The sequence below is a fragment of the Schistocerca piceifrons genome, unplaced genomic scaffold (assembly GCF_021461385.2).
Source record: "Schistocerca piceifrons isolate TAMUIC-IGC-003096 unplaced genomic scaffold, iqSchPice1.1 HiC_scaffold_936, whole genome shotgun sequence".
Lineage (NCBI taxonomy): Eukaryota > Metazoa > Arthropoda > Insecta > Orthoptera > Acrididae > Schistocerca > Schistocerca piceifrons.
Genome location: NW_025729208.1, coordinates 5631678 through 5636677, shown reverse-complemented (window position 1 = coordinate 5636677; position 5000 = coordinate 5631678). Strand labels below are relative to the sequence as shown.

Genomic DNA, 5000 nt, shown 5'->3' with positions numbered 1-5000 from the left:
AACGGGGTCCGCCTCGGGACGCACGAGCACGCACGAGGCGGTCGCACGCCTTCGGCTCGCCCCACCGGCAGGACGTCCCACGATACATGCCAGTTAAACACCGACGGGCGGTGAACCAACAGCGTGGGACACAAATCCAACTACGAGCTTTTTAACCGCAACAACTTTAATATACGCTATTGGAGCTGGAATTACCGCGGCTGCTGGCACCAGACTTGCCCTCCAATAGATACTCGTTAAAGGATTTAAAGTGTACTCATTCCGATTACGGGGCCTCGGATGAGTCCCGTATCGTTATTTTTCGTCACTACCTCCCCGTGCCGGGAGTGGGTAATTTGCGCGCCTGCTGCCTTCCTTGGATGTGGTAGCCGTTTCTCAGGCTCCCTCTCCGGAATCGAACCCTGATTCCCCGTTACCCGTTACAACCATGGTAGGCGCAGAACCTACCATCGACAGTTGATAAGGCAGACATTTGAAAGATGCGTCGCCGGTACGAGGACCGTGCGATCAGCCCAAAGTTATTCAGAGTCACCAAGGCAAACGGACCGGACGAGCCGACCGATTGGTTTTGATCTAATAAAAGCGTCCCTTCCATCTCTGGTCGGGACTCTGTTTGCATGTATTAGCTCTAGAATTACCACAGTTATCCAAGTAACGTGGGTACGATCTAAGGAACCATAACTGATTTAATGAGCCATTCGCGGTTTCACCTTAATGCGGCTTGTACTGAGACATGCATGGCTTAATCTTTGAGACAAGCATATGACTACTGGCAGGATCAACCAGGGAGCTGCGTCAACTAGAGCTGAGCAGCCGGCCGCCCGGGAGTGTGTCCCGGGGGCCCGCGCGAACACGCAAGCGTCCGCTCAATCATTCTGCAAACAGGAGGAGGCTGAGCTCCCCTGCACAATACACCTCGAAACCCTCTCAGGTCCCGGCGGCGCGCAGCGCCGTCCCAAGTACTTGGTCGGGTTCGAGAGAGGCGCAATCGCCCGGAGTTAGGCGAGTAGACGCTTTCGGTGCGACCACCCGTGCTCCCAACTGAGCTTGCCGCTGCCGACAGAGGCCCGGGAGCGTGCTGTCGTGGCATTGCCGGCGGGAGACAACACGCGCCACCTACGGTGACCGGCAGCTCCAACGCCAGCGCCACAGAAGGACAAAAGCCCCACTTGGGTGCCGAAGCGAACTCTCCCAGCACAGCGCACGCGCCAACACATCCGCACAGCTGCGATACAAACCACCAGCGAGAACCGCTGGGGCGACCGAGCAGCAGACGGCGTCGCGGCGCCGAGCGCCGGGCGGCGGCGCATCCTCAACGCACACAGTCCTCAATCGGACCAGCACACTGAAGATGTCCACCGCGCTTCGCACCGGGCCCGCGAGGACCTACTTTGGCCGCACGGCGCCGCGCGCAGGGTGCGCCGGCGCGCAGCTGCGACGCCTGCCGCGTCCGTCGGCCGGCGCGCCTGCCACTGGCCGCCCCCACCAGCCGGCTGTAGCGCGTGCGCCCACGCACCGCGCGGCCAGCACGCCGGGAGGCGCCCCCTCACCGGCCGGGGACGGTCCCACCCAGCCACCGCCGCGTATCGCTTCACACCCAGATGGCGTTCAGTTTCGTCGGCATGGTGGGTATCGCTGGAACAACCGGTTCGTACCTCAACCTATCGTCGCCATCACCGATTCACCCCTAGCGAGAACAACCGCACCACAACAGGTTACCATTTGTTCATTTGCGTAACTTCACCAGAAAACGCAGGCGTCCATCGCCATTTGCAACTTCAACGATTATTGCATGCCTGTGTCAGGTGTCACGCCACACTACGTCTGCCCACATACACGCAACAAAATGTGCACGCCTAGACAATACGTGGAAGGTGGCCCCCGTACGTATGCGATGTCCATTGCTCGAACGACTGTCAACCGGCCTCTGTAGCATGTCGCAGATATGGAACGCGGTGCACCATGCCATCACGGTGTGTGAGGAGAGACGACTAGGTCCGAATACATCAACAGACAGCTCATGCTGATCGCCATCCACGGCGTCCGTTCCTCCCACACGTCTCTATGGCGTACCACACTGCAATCCAGCTCTCATAGGGAGACGACACGTAGCTGCGTGCACAATATTTGCACTGTATGGTCCGCCGTTTTTGGGCGCAGTCGTTGTACGGTCACACATGTGCCACGATGTATCATTCGGTACATAAGGACGAATGTGCAGTACAGATTGTGGTTTACGCGTACGACATTAGCGGACGGTTGACACAGGCCGCACCACAACGTAGCCTGAGTACGTCGCATGCGAAGGGCATTGAACATGCAAACTTCTCACCAACCAGCTTGCGAAGGCAGGGGGGCAAGGTGGGGACGTGGGGAGGGGCGGCATGTACGTCCTGCTGCCATCCACATTACAGTGTACAGCAGGAGCATGTGGAAAGTCAGCAAGACTTGCAAGGTGTTTAACATGAAGCGATACACAGGGGAGCGGGCAGTGCGAGTAGCGAACTATATTGCGAGGGTTGCGGGTGGGCAACACTACACTAATTGAACGAGTCGTATAACAATTACAGAGCAGGTTTAGGCGACAACATGGGTTACGTTAGGGGACAACGTGGGTTACGTTAGGGGACAACGTGGGTTACTTTAGGGGACAACGTGGGTTAGGTTAAGGCACAACGTGGGTTAGGTTAAGGCACAACGTGGGTTAGGTTAAGGCACAACGTGGGTTAGGTTAAGGCACAACGTGGGTTAGGTTAAGGCACAACGTGGGTTAGGTTAAGGCACAACGTGGGTTAGGTTAAGGCACAACATGGGTTAGGTTAAGGCACAACATGGGTTAGGTTAAGGCACAACATGGGTTAGGTTAAGGCACAACGTGGGTTAGGTTAAGGCACAACGTGGGTTAGGTTAAGGCACAACGTGGGTTAGGTTAAGGCACAACATGGGTTAGGTTAAGGCACAACATGGGTTAGGTTAAGGCACAACATGGGTTAGGTTAAGGCACAACATGGGTTAGGTTAAGGCACAACATGGGTTAGGTTAAGGCACAACATGGGTTAGGTTAAGGCACAACGTGGGTTAGGTTAAGGCACAACGTGGGTTAGGTTAAGGCACAACGTGGGTTAGGTTAAGGCACAACATGGGTTAGGTTAAGGCACAACATGGGTTAGGTTAAGGCACAACATGGGTTAGGTTAAGGCACAACATGGGTTAGGTTAAGGCACAACATGGGTTAGGTTAAGGCACAACATGGGTTAGGTTAAGGTACAACATGGGTTAGGTTAAGGTACAACATGGGTTAGGTTAAGGTACAACATGGGTTAGGTTAAGGTACAACATGGGTTAGGTTAAGGTACAACATGGGTTAGGTTAAGGTACAACATGGGTTAGGTTAAGGTACAACATGGGTTAGGTTAAGGTACAACATGGGTTAGGTTAAGGTACAACATGGGTTAGGTTAAGGTACAACATAGGTTAGGTTAAGGTACAACATAGGTTAGGTTAAGGTACAACATAGGTTAGGTTAAGGTACAACATAGGTTAGGTTAAGGTACAACATAGGTTAGGTTAAGGTACAACATAGGTTAGGTTAAGGTACAACATAGGTTAGGTTAAGGTACAACATAGGTTAGGTTAAGGTACAACATAGGTTAGGTTAAGGTACAACATAGGTTAGGTTAAGGTACAACATAGGTTAGGTTAAGGTACAACATAGGTTAGGTTAAGGTACAACATAGGTTAGGTTAGGTTAGGTTAGGTTACACGTTGTTGTAAGGAAAGGTGTAGGGGGGGGGGGGCGGGGGCGGCAGGTTCGTTGATAGTGATTATAGTAAGTGAATGCTTGTGACATGATCAGATTTGTCACGTCAGGATGCACCTTTGGCTTATTAGAGGCGGCGCTCCAATTCTATGCTTGTGTGAGACCTGTGTCTTTGACTCATGTCATTGTTTGTGCGCTGTGACAGGAGGTACTATTGTGATGTTGGGTGCACCGTTGTATAGGACATGTGTGGGTGTTGGTGCCTGGTCTGCGCAATGGTGGATGTCGAAAGGCTGGGATATTGTATTTTCCGCATGGACCTCCTGGTCTGGTTGTGATAGTGTGGATTGTGTAATGTGGCGGAGAAGATGCACTGGATGTTGTTCCATGCTGGTGCTTACATATTGTATGTGCGCCTGTTAGAAGCAGAGAGTGGTGCGTGATCAGAGGTGTCTGGCTGACGTGTGGTTCCCATTGTGGGCAGACTCTTTTCAGCATGTATACGGACAGTTGTGTATATTTGCTGTAGTTTGATGGCTCTGCATTGATTACTAATCAGCGCCGTGTGTACGGGTAATCTGGTTCCAGTCCAAAATGTTCCATCTGTGTACATTAGTGACAAAGACTCCCCCCATGCAGTGGGGCTCGGTCTGTTATAGCTCTTCCGCGTAATATATTTGCCCCACGTTTTTGCGACTGCGAGTGCGAGTGCAACGCGCATGGGGACCGACATGCTGATGGCTCGGTATCGGACGCCGTACAGTGAGCAACGCGATCGCGTCTCTCGCTCGTAAGTGGTACAGGTCGCGGCTCATGTATAGGGACAGCGGGAATGTCGCATATTGGAAATAACTCTTCATGAAACGCAAGTTATAGGGGTGGATTGCACTTTACGAGTGCGGGAAACTTCCGCCGTTCATCCGCTGGAGGTGCGCGTGTGGCGGTTGGGGTGGTGCACGAACGGGTGCGGGTGGAGTCATTGCCGGTCCACGGCTTCGTGCGGCAGAGCCACTGGAGATTGGGTGCTATGGTCGACAGAGGCTGCAGGCTTTGTGGGTGGCGTCGAAAGGCGGGCAACTGTGGCGCCATCGCTGTCTTAATCGGCTTGGCGTCGCATAGATGGCGGTATCGTCGTTGGAGGAGGTCATGTTGCGGGAGACCTACAGATGGCGGTATGTTTTGTGGTGCGGACGTAGTGTTGTCCGATGCGCATAGATGGCGGTATTGCATGTGGTGTCGC

The 5000-nt window shown here is 53.7% G+C and overlaps 1 non-coding gene across 1 annotated transcript in view; it reads right to left on the bottom strand.

Annotated features, from left to right (window-relative positions):
- LOC124771372 overlaps positions 1-789 on the bottom strand; it is a 1909-nt gene extending 1120 nt beyond the window's left edge. The window contains exon 1 of the ribosomal RNA XR_007013386.1: positions 1-789. This exon is cut by the window's left edge and continues 1120 nt beyond it. This is a non-coding gene — a ribosomal RNA (small subunit ribosomal RNA).
- Positions 790-5000: the final 4211 nt, after the last annotated feature.